Consider the following 17,450-nt stretch of genomic DNA (forward strand, 5'->3'; position numbering starts at 1 on the left):
GATCCAATGCGCCCAGTCTTCCTCGATGAGCCATCGAACTCGCGACATACGGGGGCTCACAACCTAATCGTTGAGAACAGCTGAATTGTGGATATAAAGCTGCAATATAAATAATAACAAGCGCATATTTCGATTATTTACGCTAATAACGTGGACACTGATGAAACGTGGAACCAAGCATAGTTAGAGTGTGAATGATTATTGCTAGTTTGCATCGAGTTAATATTTGTTCAATAACTTGCTTCTACATTGCCATATCACTTCAATAGTTTTAAGTTTCCTTTTCACAACATCACATTACACTGACAACGGAAACATATCCGCCAATTATTAATATCATTATTAACTGGCCGGTTGGGCTGATTTTTACTCACCGCTACAGCTAATGGGATACGCGACTTCGGCGCGTTCTATGCCGTCGTCGATAATTAAAAGCGTGTATTTTGATAACTTTACACTAATGAAATGGACCCTAACAAAAGTTGGAACCAACCATAATCAGAGTATGAATGAACATTACTAAAATCAATCACTCAATTATTCGACCGTTTGGTTTAAATAGGCAAGGGTAACAGCTCACCGTAACAAAACCAAAGGCGTGTTAATATCGTACATTTATGGTGGGGGGCCCTCCCCGGGAATCACACCTCGCACTTCGAGGATTTTTTTATTTGGGGTCGTTCGAAGGCCTCACTCGGGATAATCTTTCTCACACTCTATTTTCACTCGGGAGTCCTCTATCATCAGCCAAAGGCTCCAATGCATTGTTACGCGTATTTCGCGGGCAATTGGACAAACGTGGACGTGGAAAATATTGCGATGGTCTGCGGCAGTTTTCCGCCGAGATAAGAAAAGCACAAGAGTCACAAAGTCTGTCATATTATTAGCTGTAGGCAACGAAACTAGTCGTGATCATTGGTTCGGAATAAACTAACTATTTTTACTTTATCCGATATTTCCTTTTGCTGATACTCAAGTTAAGGAAGTGACTTTTTTAAACTTTTGCTAATATATTCAAACTGTTATTCACAAAATTACAAGCCAAAATATACGGAATTTCTTCATGAATATACTTTTTCAAACTAGACTTCTTCGGATAAGTCCAAAATTACTCATATGAGTCACCACCAGTCGTCATTAACAAGGGCCTCGAAAAGTCTCTTTTTTCTTGAAATCATTGAAAAATGATTCATCAGCAATGAATCAGGTCGCAGCACTGCCACGACCTAGCAATCTTTGAAGTGAAAACGGTACAGTACTTAAGATACGACATAGATTGCAATTTAAGTTAATTTAAGTGGAATAGTTGCACTTACAAAGTTGAGAATAAATATTGGTTTGTCTCTTATTTTTCCCAGGACCTACCGGCTGTTCCATCGCTGAATTTAACGAAGAAGATAGAATATGGAGAAAAGTAAGGGTTCAATAGTAACATCTACAATGGACTATTTAAGCTAATTATTATCACTTGTTTTTAAACTCTTTGCTTGGGGAAGAAATTTATAATTTGTAATATTTCGCACAATAATGCTAATGACCGACTGGTTTCAACGCCGCTGCGTCATTACCAAGGGTTTCAGAAAGTCTCCTTTTTTGTGAAACTATTGATAATGATGCAACAGCGTTGATACAGGCCATGGGTTATAAAATTTACAAGGCATGTTAAAAAGTTTAAATCATTTATTTACTGTTTAAATGACACTAATATGGGAATATCTATTGAAGATTCCACCTAAGAATCTCTACGATTTGTTCCTTACTTGTCCATCAGCTCCCAAGATATCCACTAGCTTTATTGCATTTTCTAGGACATCGCAACACTGTTTATGATAAATCGTAACTCGTCATAGCTTGCCATGCGAATTCATACGAACTGAAATTTACAATTTTATACCGACTGAAACGTTTAAAATAAAATTCTACGTTTATTTACTTTCCCGTGCCTACCAATAAATTACCCCATTATTCCTATTTTTTGTTTGTACGTTTTTTCCGTAATCACAGTACTATTTTGTTATTTTTAAAACAATTATTAGATGGGTTCATGTTGGTGTATCACTCCATTTGCTTTTCTATCACATGTCATTTGTCATGATTTGACAAATAAATACATCTTATATTGGAATCATAAACTAAAAGTTTTTTCTTTCTGTTGATTTTCGACATGCCTGCAAACTGTTATCAATATTAATTTTTCGTTTTTACTATGGGTAAATAAACTTTTTTTCTGCCTATGTACCTAAGGATTGAAAATTCCATCAAGCTGATCTGCCATCTGTTGGATTCATATTTGTCCGGGCCCTTCCCACGTTTCAAATTACGCATATTACGATAGAGGATTTTCCCGGCCAACGCGCATTCAAATGGGTTTACTAAAGCAACCATTCATGTTGTGTACGTGCAGAAGGACCCGAGGTTAACTGGGAAAGAATCTATAGTTAGGGGTTCCACCTAAATTTATATACGTAATGAGGTGATCTATCAAATTTATCGTAATCCAATTTTCTTCCTCACAATAATATTAATTATTTTATAGAAGACGTTGAGATTTAATGTATTACTTTCACTTCTATTTATTTATTCATGCTCACTTTAATAATTATTTTATAGTGAATATCGAAATTTAATGGAATAATCTCACTTCCATTAATTTATTTATTCATATTCACTTTGCGGACAATTTTGAAGACCGATTAAAATGCGCCTAAATTGCTGGCAAAGATAGAGCTTCAACGGGCCGGGCTGGTCCGATCTGTATGTAGTCCCATTTACTCAAATTCTCATTTCCACGATGATGGAGAGTTGAGAGAAGAGCAGTAGAGGCTCTAGGGTGCGTGCCTTGGGGTTTTTCGTGGCACGCCTCTCCGCATCCAAATGCGAGGACGGCCGGGCGACGTCCCGCGGACATTCCCCTGCCTCTCTCCCGCGACCAATTCCCCTCCCATATCCAACCCACTCCCTTTCCATCGGAACATAACGGCAGAGTGTTCCGTTATGGAGAATGAAAGTTCGTCGCTCCCCCACCGAGCGCATGGGGGGGTGATGGCGCTCGAGGGGGGAAGTGCAGCGGTGGAGTGGGGGAAAAGGCGGAAGAGGAAGCAAAAGAGGGGAGGGGGAGAGATATGCAGGGAGAGAGAGGAGGCGACCGATATTGAGACTCGTATATCATCATCGATTTATAAAACCGTAATTTGATTTTTCCGGCCATCGCGAACTTGAGCAGCATTTAGGCATAATTTTCGTGACCCTCCCCCCCCTCCTCAAGATAACCGTACATTCGTCAATCAAATGGGAGAATGCCACAATAAATGTGCCCTAGGATTAGACAACCTTAAGGGATAATTAAGGCATAAGTCTATTATACCTAAGATACTTCTAGTATAAATTAGGAGTACGTATTGGTTCCTCCTGACCGTTTTTATTTTCATTTTTTCGTGACGAATTACTCGTGTAAATCCTACTCCATCATCTAAAAATTGTCAAGGAAATTTTCAATAGACCGTTGCCAACATTTGGTTGCATCTCAAATATTTAAAAAAAATTACATCAGAGGAATTGAGGGAAAATTTTCAATTTCGAGGTACAGGCAAGTGTTAATAAACGTCTATTCGTAAGACCCTGAATACTTCGGGATGGAGAATTAAATGTACATTTCCTAGCGATAAAAAGATCGGTCGAGCAGAAAGGATGCGAATTCTTTAAAAAAGAGACAAAAGGTAGGATATTTTAAGAGGGAATATGGCCAATCATTATACTCAATGCATTGACTAGATCTTATACGTCTACAACCAATGGGATCGTTAAAATTGCAGAAATCAAAGTATGCTTGAAATACACTGTCACAAAATACACTATATTTCTTAGAAAGGAAAAGTTTCAGCTAATTCAAGAAGTTGCAACGAAAAAAATAAAACTGAGACGCACTTGAGTCAGTCAATTTTTTTGCAAGACGTAACTACAGTGGATGATTAATTCATAAAAAATGCGGACCATTTGGTTGGATACTCGATTAATGAAACAGGATTTAACCTGTGAGGAAAGAAAAATGATAAAGGAAATTATCTTTAATTGAAATGCATAAAAGTTTTTTTTTACCAAGAGGTAATTGCTAATTCGTCAAGTTGAGCTGTCTCAAATAAACGTAATTTGGAAAGGTGAAGTCTTAAAGAGGAGAACTATCATTCATAGCCTCATCGCTCTCTTAGCACAGTTTTCTATCCGTTCATACCGAAGCCGATGATCAGTTCCACCTCGGAAGGAATTTTCAACTGAGCTGTCTACACGACCGTAGAGGAATAGTGTTGTCGCTTCAAGCATTGCGACAGAAAAGGCGTAGGCGCAGGGTGATGAACAAACTCGAAAGAATGTCTAAGGACGCGCTTGAGGAAGAGTACCGTATAAAAAGGTTAGGTTAGAAAAAAAGAGCCAGATGGCATATAAAATCGGTTTTTCAACTGCTCCAAACATCGGGGCGAAAACTCAAACAATATCATATGAACTTTTAATCGATCTCTGGGCACCTGCTTATCATTTCTGATAAAAAGAATACTTGAGGAGTCAATGCACTGCTTGTATTTACAGATTTAAATACATTGGTATCCCATGAAAATTCACGCATTTTCATCCTGTGGTATATAATGTATTACGATTTTCACTAAAATTATGTATTTTGCACATTTTATTCTTTGCATCTTTGCAGAAAATTCAGGTATTTTATTTTTGTATGACATAATGAAAATCTATTTGCACTGACAACCATTAAATGGTCACCGCCTACATTGACAGAACAATTGGGCATACTATGGAGTACGGAAATGCATCTGCAAGTCCTGTAACATATACAATTGTACAACTCCTAGCAAATACCAACAATCAATGCCCCTAGAAAGTATCAGTGAAATCAAAAAATGGCTAGACAAAAATAGGTAATGGGTGCTAAGATTTTAGGAGAATAGGTAAGAAGTAGAGATGAAACATTTACATATAAATGTTTGCCATGCCATTAATAACATAAAACACACATCAACTTTTGCATTGCTAACCAGTTCAAACCATTCAAGCCATTTTATTTCAGAGGTAATGAAAGTCAATGCTTTCCAAATATGTGCAGAATAAAAATTACCTATGGCGATTAGTTTTCGGTCAAATCAGACTTGAAGATATCCAAGGTAGGATACGAATTCACGGGTTAGCCAAGTCGGCAACTATTAATCTGGCGACCATATTTTATAATTTATTTGAAGTTTGGAATTGAATATGAAGCCCGATCAGCATAATATAAAATCTATAAGCAACGAACAAATAAGTAATTTTTGACGAAAATTTGCATAGTGAAAGGAATGAGTTTGAATGAACTGTTAGATATGGATACCAAGGAAGTATTAAAACAAAAAAAAACAAAAAATTGATGAAAAATTACAAGGTAGAGGAGAAATATTTTTAATTCGAAGGTTACCGCCGAACATATTACGTCATATTGAAACATATTGATAAATGACTTTAAAAGTAATGAATTTTTTCTCAGTATAAAAATTGTATGATTTCAAAACAAAAAATACCGAAATAAAATGCCATATTTTTTATTCAAAATCAAAAGAATCATAATTATCGGTGATGTTTGACGATTCATTCACACAGGTAGAATAATAAACTCATGACTTCAATACAGCAATTACGAGATTGCGACAAGAGGGAAAGCACTAAAGCACAATTACTAAAAGCAAGTTCGGCCTAAGTTTCAAATTTATCCGATATCTTCATTTGAAATTATGACGACTGCGGACTCAAGGATCTACGGACAACGATTCTCACCTCTCTCTCTAATCATTTATGGACTCATCTATCAAGAAACCAGTCGGTGATGATGTTCTGAGACTTGATTCTGGATCGCGGGCCACTGGCCCTGGGGCGAGGCAGGCGGGAGAGGGGGAACCACCGACGACGTCGCCTCTTGACGGCGGCCGGCCCTGTTTACGACCGGGCGGGGGGCGTTGACCCTATGGCTTCGGATTCACTGCTCGCCGATGCCCAAAGATCGAACTAGATCGGTTATGAAGTTTCCCGAGGAAGAGCCGACGAGAGGAATTTGCGAGATATGGAGGGATAAGAGAGATCATAGATGCATGATAACACTAACCCTAAGGAAAAAATTTATCACAAATTCTACACTATCATTCTGAATGCAATCACTAATGAAGCAGAAATTTCTAAAATTCCATCAACTGCATCATTTTCTTTTTCACATTTAGTGCAAATCATAAATTGTGAATATTTTTACTATTCATTTTGTGTCATGGAGGACCTGAATGTCTTACTATATGTTTTTGCATTTATTTGACTTAAACTTAGCATTTACTAATAAAAGTCTTTATAATTAAGCTTCCTTTGGAGGGCAGTAAATATGACAGGAGAACCATTTCCAACTCCTACAGGAGAGTTAATCTTTGTACGAAACTCATTTTATAACTACCTTATTCTTAATTCGCGGTAGGAGTGCATTTATAAAATCTAATATGAGTGTGCATTAAAAAATTGCAAATTATCTCCCCTGGAGACATCATATTATTTACATCTATCTGTGGGAGACATGAGCTTTGCAACAATACCAGCAAATGGACAACTGCCCAGCGAAGAAATAACACGAAATAATTCGAAGCCCCACCAAATAGGTCCCATATCGCATTTCTCTCGGCAAGTTCATTGTTGTGTCCGAAGATTGGCGGGAGAGAGTTTTCGTGGTATTAAGCGGCAACTAGTTAGCGTGAGAATACCGTGAATTTGGCTGTGATTTTCGTCGCAGGGAGGCATTACAATAGCATCAAAACTAAAAAGAAAGATTTTAATTAGGCAATAAAAGGGAAAGTGATATAATTTAATGAGGGAGGAGGAAAATTATAGACAGGAAAGTGAAATTGTTGTCCGACTACTGAGGCAAAATATGTCGGAAGCGTTAGACTCTTCCATTTCCAAGAAATTCGTTTCTAACAAATTCTCGTTTCAAAAGAGAGAATTTGATGTTTTGTAGTTAAAGATATAGATACATTTCCTGATATACTGAGCCAATCATATACCACACACAGCGCAGATGACTGAAACTTGATTCAATGCAGTAGATTCATTATTACTATATCGTGCTAGCATAAAAAAATAGTAGGCCGATGATTTTAGCACGAAAAAATACGAATCTTTTGTTAGAAAGTGTAAAAAATGTCATCTATTCTGCAAACATGTGAATTAAAATATTTCTCTTCCAAAAGCCATTCAGAATACAAACAAACTGGAACTCGTTCACATATTTTAAGTAGTTATGAGCAATGAATGAATTTAATTCAGCTTATGAATTGGAACGAAAGGACAATTAATGTATTAACACGAGTGCTTCCTTTCCATGAGGCATGTGAATGATAAAAGAACGAGAGAATATTGCGGATGCAAATAGAAAAGAAATGGAAAGCTTGGGCTTTTCAGAAAGCGCAGACGGAGAGGAAGGAAGAATATTAAAACACGGGAAAGAGTTAAAGATGCAGTGAAATAAATTTTTCTGCGACATTGCTTTCGCAAAAATACCATTGATGAGCACCAAATCATTTCTAATGCTGGAGAACTGGGCAGCCAGCGTTAGAATTTCACAATATCAAACTTATTACTCTTAGCTCAAGAAGTTCACGTGCTTCCGACCACAATTTATAGATCAGCACGGATCGTGATTGCAGCGGGGATAAATTTTAAGGTGTAAACGTGTTTATTAATGTGGACAGGCAGGAAAAATAAGTCACATCTCTAGAGGCGGAAATAATATCCTTCAATTGTTTTTCTACCTGATCAAAACACGCTAACCTCGCTGTTGTGCTAAAGTGACATAAAATAATCTTTCCTAACTTACTAACAAGTTTCTCAAGGATATATAGTATAGTATACCTACTTGCGCCCACAACTTAGCTAAATACGGCATTCGAACCATTAATTCAATTAATATCGACTAGAGAATGTTTTTCTAATGGGTGCGTGGGATTGAAAACTCTGAGGCAAAGGCTATTTATTTTGCGTGGGTACACAGCAAAAGAGGAAGGAAAGATGAGGAAGATAACAATTAATACGGATGGCATAATTTACTGTCCTCATTGTACACGCCGATATAAAGACACGGAAAATATTGTATGTAAAACCTGATTCGCACTTTTATCACCCTCTCTATTTACAATGGTTGAAGTATTCACTATACCTCTGGTGCGTAGTACGTACTTATATTTTTGTGGCATTGGTGTTCAGGTAACAGAAAAAAGGGTAACTGAGCTGAACTAAAGGGGAACTAAAAAAAAAGGGTAAAAGGGTAACTTTGTGAAAGCCTTCGAATCTACCTTAACGGCATATTTTAAAATTAAATCAGTGACTTTATCTGAAAATCAAGCCTAAAGTAGGACACCTTCAAACTAACAAAAACCAAAAATTATAATCATGTTTTGTGATATCCTTATTCCTAAGCGACAGTAAATTTTCCATCTATTTTGGTGGTATTTTACAAGCCATCTTAATTAAGGATCGTCTTCTGCACCCAATTCGCATTCATGAACACTATGAACAGTTTCGTTCAACCCACTTCTTATCCAATCATTTCTCGTGATGCAAAAAGTTTAAGAAAAAGACTTCGCTGTTTCACAAAATAAAATATATTTTCGACAGGTTTCGATACAGCGTATCATCATCTGGCCAGATGATGATACGCTGTATCGAAACCGGTCGAAAATATATTTTATTTTGTGAAACAGCGAAGTCTTTTTCTTAACCTTTGTGCATCATGAAGGAGTTTCACCATGTTACGCCAACCACCATTGCATTTAACAATCATTCCTCCTTAATTTTTTAAATTTACTTTTCTTTAACAGCCAAAGAACAATGAGTTAAGCCAACTATTTACGTTTATCATTCATCCAGGACTGCATTAAGTACCAGATTAAGTTAAATGTTAGCCTAAATATGAATGCAAAATGTCTCCGAAAGTGTAATAGCAAATGCAGAATAGTTCTTGGGCTTCCGCGCGGGTGAGGTATTCCATCTTCCGCGACATTTCGAAGAGAGAGTTTCTCTCCACCTTCGGATTCATGTGGCCCTTAGGAGCAATTCACCCATCGAAACGTTGGCGACGATGGAATACATCACCGTGACGGAATACCAAAAACTAATCTCCATTCCTATTCGCCGAGAAAACGTCTCATCTGATATCTTATAGCTAAATTTACGAGTGTTTTGGGAATTTATAACGAAAAAAAATTTTTTCAGAAAGTTAGATTTTTAAGGCCATAAGCTAAATGTTTTTATTACAATATAAGAGTTTAAAATTACACCAAATTTTTGTTTATTTCTTGAAATATCTTAAAATGTATGCGTCCAGACATAAAAAATGGCCAGCGCAAACTATAAAACTCATTTTGGAGAAGACATTATTGTTTTCGTGGATATATTTAATGTAGCGTACTTAGGGTAATGATGAAGCTCAAGAATAATACTAAAATTTAAAAGATACAGGCAACTAATATAAAGGGATTTTTTCCAAACAGAGCAATTTCTCGAGCGAAGTGAAAACAAAGATGGAATTTGTAGCAGCAAATTTTGGCCAAACTTCTTCGTAAACTTTAACACAATTTCTCAACATTCTAAGGAAAAAGATACACAGAAATCTAAAATAAAAGTCCGTTCTAACTTGGAAGTGCATGTCGTAATGAAAGACAGGTGCAGAGGACCACTATCTCATTCGGATGAAGCGGAGAAATCTGTAGATATTTTTCCAGGAGGACATCAGAAATCTCGGTTGACCGGCGAAAAAGAGGTCGCTTCTGTATCTTCAGTGAGTTTTGTTTGTCAATGGTTTTATGCGGGATGATCTCCATCTTCACCCATCGGACTCGAATTTACATTTAATCACAAAATCAGTGCACTTAAACTTTCCTAATATAGCCGTTTAAACTGCATAAGTTATGAAAAGATTTTTATGCACTACTAAAAGTTTGATCCTCACATCTTAGGCTCATAAAACCTTATCCTTGCTGGTTTAGAACATAGGAAGTCACGTACAAGAAGCCTTTTCATCCCTCCCAGGGAATTCATACAAGAATGGCAGCTACCATAAATGCTGTAAATAATACCCACGCAAAAAGTAACACGACAACTGACATGTTATTTGCCGATCATTTCTAAAATTGCTGTAAAACACGCCCGATATATGGAGATAATAAGCATTAAAACTTACCCTAATAAAAAATGGAGGACTCTTCAACGCCCACAAGTTTATTCGAAGGTCACTCAACACATTAATTGAATTACATTATCGGATAAGATGCGAGATGAACAGCTTTTTAATGTGAGCTGCGGGTTCATATACGTGGAAGAAAGTATTAAGAGAGTCATCATTCGAGGATTTTGCTCCATTCAGAAAGTTTCACTTTCGCAGGAACATTATAGTGAAAGGTCGCCTTTTTCGGTGGAGGCCGTTTTCCCAACACTCAAACAATGAGGTTTCCTCAATCGTCCAATCCAAACGGATAAAGCATTCATGGAAAGCCTATCGTCAAGGTTTCCGGGAGATACTGGGCCATTACCAAACGCATTCCAGAACAAACAAGTCATAAATACCATTCAAGGGCAAACAATAAAAAAATCTCATGAATTCTCCGATACTATAAGTTACTTGAAGGACTTAGGGGACACAAAATAACTGTAAAACCGTTACGATTTAAAAGTTGATTTTTCTTAAAATGTGAGTCACAGTGGACAAGTAAATAACCCACTTGCCTAAAATTATAACATCATGTTAAGATTAACACTATGAGCAAATGTATTGACGAATTCTGTCGGCTTTCAAAACTTAGCTACTAGAAGTAAGTACAAATAAATTCTGTGAGTAAATGGTTCAATATCATTTCTTGAATCGATTATGTATATGGTTTCTGGGTAGTCATCGACCGTCTCGCATTTTGAAAATTATATTAATACAGAATAGTTTCACAAATTCTTTGTTTGACCATATTAAATACATTTTCTAAACCTTGAAGAAGTAAATAGCCTTGCATTTCAAGGGTATTAGGAAACCTTCCAAGGGAGTTTTTGCTAAGTATTTGCGTGATTAAAAATAAATGTTACGGTTACTGTCACTTCATACATATTATCGTATTTTCTTACCAGGAAAACCTTAAAATCGCCAGAACTTCCACTCACTGAACCATGCTACTTCTCCACTGGATCCTGGAAAACAGATGGATGGATAATATTAAAAACAAAGAACCGTCAGCAAAATAGACATAATTAGCTATGTAAACGTGTGCATGATAAATTTTAGTTTACCCTTAATTTACTACATGATTGAATATTCCTCGAGAAATAAGCTACATTTGCATGGGATACAGAAAGTGCGCAACTTTTTCTTCGATCTCCAAGTTTTAAGCTAGTACTTACAACAACTACAAAAAGGAAATATGAACGGAAATGACAAATGACGGATCGTTAAGCCTCTAATTGTGTTGCAAAGAGATTCAGATTAAATTTCTGTGGCAGGATTTTCAAAACGCACATGGAATTCATTGTTGATCACAGTATTTAAGTAGAAAAAGCACATGAAATGCATGATTTAGTTTTCACATGCAAATGTAATGACTATTTTTCAGTGCAAAAGAGCAGGATTTCCCAATATTTTCGTTTCGAATAAAAATAAGCAAAAGTTAATCAGAACTTAGTGGAAAAAAATGATCACCAGTTCAAGATAAAGCGTCGATCACAAAGGAAAAATGTAAAGCAGTTCACCTTCTTGAACAGGACCATGCGGGACAGTAACGACCTACCAGCAAACATATTTGAGATCTTCCCAAAAACGTAATTTATTTTTAAAAATCGGTTAAAGAAGTAGATTTCAGCGAGTTTGTTATAGTTTTTTCATTCTTTTTAGTCGTATAGTCAAATTATCGCAAGCCCAATGGCCTACTTGTAATAATTTCATAATAATAATGTGAGATATATACTGATTGGATATTATTTTTGCCTCAAGAGATGTGATTTGTCTTTTTCGGCTATCCTCATTAATGATTATAAACACTTTTACATTTATACTTTACACCTAAGAACCACTATGAAACAATACGAATTGACCTTCTTTTCTGGTTAAATTCATTTGAATCAAATGAAAGTCAGAAGTTGACCAAAAATCAGATCAATAAGATAATATTAAGTAATAAACCATAACACAAAATGGCAGAAAGTTCATTACTGAATCATATTTGGAGAAATCTTTCAAGACTGAGATTATTTTTACACGTGCCAATTGAAATTGAAACGCAAGGATATGCGTGGGATGTTGAAGAACGCTGTACAGAATTATGAACGACCTACAGGAAATGCCAGAACAGTAAATCTCACACTCCCACACACAATTATGGATAGCAGATACATTTGCATATGAAAAACAGGTTCAAATGTGCTGCGGTCACTTTTCCCGACAGCAAACGACCTAAATTCATCAACAAACGCATGGGGAAAGATGTTTTCCATTAGCATATCTCCTTTTGTGTCCCAAGTCTTGAAAGGGGTATAGGCTCATTGGCAGACGTCATTGTGTACAGATATGTTTGCTTACACTGTAGGCATTCAGCCAGTCAATGAAACGAAGCGACGACGTTACAGGCTTAAGTGCATGAATATGAATACCAAACTGAATAATAAATATGAAAATAATGGAGCAAGCGGAATGAAAGAATAATACAATCGCACTGATAACCGTACGAGTAATAATGTCAAGCTTTTCACGAGCGTGGGTTGAACGAACATCGGGGTCGACGGATAAGGAATATCTTATCGCCCTGCAGCTCTCCCAGAGACGGCTAGAAATGCAGTTGGGACGCCAAACGAAATTCGAAATGATAAGAAACAATATTGGTGAGGATCAGTGGCGAATCGAGGGGAGGTTTTAGGGGATAAAACTCCCCCAGAGCCCAGAGAAATTTTAAGTTTGATCCATTTTACTTAATTTGATTGATATTACTAATAGAATGGTGTAAGGATTAATAAAATATTCCTCAGAAAGCCGTAAAACTCACCATTTTGAACCATTTATCTTAAAATTCCGCAGTTTATTAATCTCGCACCTACCGCTTATCCTGGTGGGTATTCCATACCCCCACATACCCCGGTATTAGTTGCACCTAACCCTCCCCCCTCAGTCTTAATTCCTAGCTGCGCCCCTGGTGAGGATGGGATATAGAAAGCAACAGTAAGATTTCAATTACTGTTTTTTTCTTTTCCCCTTCATCATGGCACACTTCATGTACCAAATACGATGTAGTCTCTTTGTAATATATTTTCTCTAATGATACCTCAAATCTCCATGGAGAATAATTTTTACTTCTTGAGACTACTTACGGAATTTTCTCATTTCAAGCACGGTACTGCTCCTACTTCTCTCTTAGGAGGGAGCATCACTAGCAGTCGACTGGTCAGAGTTCGTGACGTACTGGATACCAACGTTTTACAAACTTAGTCATCAGATTGAAATTTTCAGGGTACACAGAGTGGACAACATTCAATATGAAGCTATATCTCAAATATGACCTCTGCATCTTCTGTGAGTGAGATTAAATCTCCATAGTTTCATATTTATAGCCTCACCTTTAAAAAATCTTCAGATGATAGCGTTAGTTATTAACAAATCGATCTTCATCCATGTAACACCTTAAGCACCACCTCAAGAATGTGAGCCAGGAATTGAATAATCACTGACAGGCAGCACGAAATAACACTAATGCACACATGATGGTAATCCAAAAAACCAGTGACGTACACATAATGTGCACATGGTATGAGCTTCCACCATGCAGACATTCCTCCATTCCTCAAACAAACGAAAGACGACAGTAAGAGTACAATCAAGGAGAAAGCAAGCATAATTTACGGTTGTAGATTAAAATAGCTTTGTTCAGACAAGATGGCCATAAATATGCAGGACAAATACAGAAAGAACAAAAAAGAATGCTCTTCGTTAAAACTTTCGCGGGTACTCGTAAAGTTAAATAAACCTTTTGGGTTATGCCTCCGTGTAAATTTTGATCAAAATTCTTTAGAGGAAGCAACTACTATATGTCGGGAAACGTTGGGGCTACCCAAAAAGAATACTAATAGAAAAAAGAATCTAGCAAGCAAGCGAGTGCAGCCATTAATTTCATGAATTGTGAAACTGTTAGTACCTATCCCTTATATTCCGTAGAATCAAAGAGATCTCTCTTTTCTGAAGTCTATTTCCTCTAGATTTTGCTCTTAATCCCTTCTGTCATCTAACGACGTCAACATATTTTTCACATCATTTGAGGAAAAATCTCGGAATTATCCGAATACGTCCAGCCTATTTTTTTCTTCACTCACGTAAAGATTACCTACTTCTCCAGTCTAACATCTTTCACACATTCCATTATAAATCAAATTAAATCATAGCGAATATGTACTCTCTGTGCTGAATTAATTAATTTTATGCAATTAGCCTCACCTCGTATTAGTCTCATAGTATCTCACCTCATCGCCGTTGGCGTATTATGTCAAGTGAGGCTTTTTTAGAGTCAGGGAACTTCCCTCATTCACTTCATCAAGAATTCTGTTTGCCAGTCTTATTTTGCAGTTGACATTCCCGCATATTTTGCGCATGTGTTTTCCCCACGAGAAATCCCGAGTAAGTGCGACTTCTAAGAAATTCATGAACTGAGCAACTGATAATTTCACTCCGTTAACGGTGTGTCTTATCCGTGAATTACTCCTAAATAATCTTATCCACACACTTGAAAACATTTAATTCTGACTCTAAGAAATAAATCAGGTAAAAGGCCTCACTGCTCGATTAGGAGTTCAACTTAACACTTTCCGGATTTAAGCTCTATCAAAAGTTACATGCGTAAGTTATTTTTCAATTTTCGGTCTTTTTCAAACCGCTCAAAACTGAAAAGATAGTCAAAATCTAAACTAGGAGTAATCCGTTCATACGTTATACGGTAATCTAAGGAGGCAACCCGGTTATTCATCAGCAATTATAATTTCACCACTGGATACTTAATTTTACTGGGTTCAAAATAATGCATGTTTTTCGTCGAAGTGGAGCGTGGTTAAAGGAGAATAATCTTTCGAGGACAATCGATGATTCTGTCACCTTTGCTTTCTCCTTAAATAGCAACAATTTTTTTCCAGAAATGAGTCAGGTGCATTATGCAATTGACTGTGTGCCTGGTCAATTGTCGTAAGAGGGTTGACCTAAATAGCATCCTGATCGCGAGGGCACCCCTCGTGAGTCACAAAGAAAGGGAGAAAATTATTATACTATAAGCTTGAACCAAGGTCAGTTAGGAGCTTACGGGGTAGATTTCGTAATTACCCAATCAGTATTAAACGATTACGAGTCCACGCGAATGCGCCTCATTGCTCTTCTATCGCTTAGAAGTTGCACGTTGAGAGCCCGGATCATAATATGAACACTTACACTTATATAAAAAAGGTGTTTTCTTGAGAGAAGAATCGTAAATCAGGTCATCTGGACCATCATACAAGGACAAAAAGCATCATGGCTGTGAGACAGGTGTATGCAGAATGAAGAAAGGGGCAATCAAAGTTATGGACTCCACTGAAAATAATAGAACTAGCTAAAATGTGAACCCTAGTAATCCAGATCGAATACCGTCAAAATTTGTCAAAATCCAAAACTCATAACTCGCAAGAATTTGCCAATTATCAGGAATATTTTTACATTAGTAAGCACCAGTTTACAAGTATTATCACTGGTCCACATGACAGAATGACTAAACTTCAACTGAACGTTTGACAGGAGGAATTTTTTTACTATTTCACGATACATGTAAGGTGCCTTCAACTAAAGTTCCACATTTAGCTGTTGTTCCCAACCAGCACTGTGTCTTCCTCCTTTTAGCTGCTAAAGGGGTTTGACCGTAACCTACATTGATTTCGAAACTACAGGAATGCAGAAATTCCATGAAAACTTTGATGCACGTTAGTTGATCATTATATAAAGAAAAAGAATAATAAATTTATGTGCTCCTTTGCTGAAAGAAAGACCAAGAATTTATTCTGTAAATAATAAGTGATCGGATAGCATCACTTTCATTGAGAATAACTGCCATTTTTTCACGATTGAATGAATTTTCCTTTGAACGGATTTGCCACTTTTGAAGCGTGCCAATTATCGCAGCTGCTGCCGGGATCGAATGGCACCGTTCCGATGGGGCCTTGGCGTCACGTGGTCCGGAGCGCGCTCATTGTTTCGAAGGCCGCGTGGCGGCGAGTCTTCGCACTCCTACACGGCAGCAGCCAAGAAAGAGGTTTTCCCCATCGGAGGAGGAGGAATCGCCGGGGGCGTGAGTCATTCCCACGCAAAGCACAGGGAGAGAGCAATGAATGGAAAAAGAGCGACTGGAGGGAGGAAAAAAAAACACTGATTCGAACGTCCTTGCAGACATCGAAGTGACCACGTGAAGCGTAACAATATCTAGCGATCTATTCACATTGATGACGCTATCCATTTAGACGCAAACGAGCTCGCAAACAAATAAGAATGATCGCCACATGTTCACAGCCGGTTTGGCTCTCAGTCATCGATTGACATGCCCCTACTCACTCCCCGTTACGCCTCTGTCAAAGCATCTATAAACTTCGCACAAATCCGATCATCAAAATAATTAAGTTCGTAATAACGCAACTTTGTGTAAATTAACTTAATATTACGTACAAGTAGCACTTGGATGGCGTTGTCGTGAAGCAGCAGATGCCCATCTCCAGTTCTCAATTTCATTTTCACGGATTTCACAAGTTTTTGCGGATGAGGCTCACTATACCTTCAACTTGAAGGCTTCAAGTCACGTTAGTAGATTTTCAGAGTTTTCCACTTTATTTTCTCGTATCTCACTGCGAATATTTTCGAACACATTTCGTATTAATGAACATTATTCGGATACATAACAATGTATTAAAGCGCCAACGCCGTGCATAATTTTTCCCGCAACTATGTTCATTTGAAACACTCCACCAATCACAGACTAGAGCGTGAATCAAACGTAAAATCGATATAAGAGAACTTTCAATTGTTCTAACGACCGTCGATGGATACTCTCTTCATTGCTACTAGCCAAATTTGTATATAAATTCTTATTTTTCTCAACTATTGACCATCCCAAGTCAAGTTTCACCGCTTTAAGCTGTTATTAACCAGTGGACGCTTTTTAACACCATAGTTACGCTAAGTAAATAGAATAAAAGTAGTTGTGAAGACGACCTCAAACAAAAAGTGACATTTTCCAAAAATCACAGCTATATATCACGAAGAGCTCCTGAAATCGATCAATTAGAACTTCTGATAGTTCTTGGGAATTTAGTTTATTTAGGAATTCATTTAATTGGCAAGAATTAGGGAATACCTGAGCTTGGAT

General features: G+C 37.2%; 1 protein-coding gene across 2 annotated transcripts in view; it reads right to left on the bottom strand.

The window, feature by feature from the left end:
- LOC124156111 overlaps nt 1–17,450 on the bottom strand; it is a 116,067-nt gene that overhangs the window by 19,021 nt on the left and 79,596 nt on the right. For both annotated transcript variants that reach the window (XM_046530442.1, XM_046530443.1), the window contains one exon: nt 11,173–11,235. The gene's annotated coding sequence lies outside the window, so the exon portion shown is untranslated. The remainder of the gene's footprint in view (nt 1–11,172; nt 11,236–17,450) is intronic.

This window comes from Ischnura elegans, chromosome 3 (genome assembly GCF_921293095.1).
Source record: "Ischnura elegans chromosome 3, ioIscEleg1.1, whole genome shotgun sequence".
Taxonomy (NCBI): domain Eukaryota; kingdom Metazoa; phylum Arthropoda; class Insecta; order Odonata; family Coenagrionidae; genus Ischnura; species Ischnura elegans.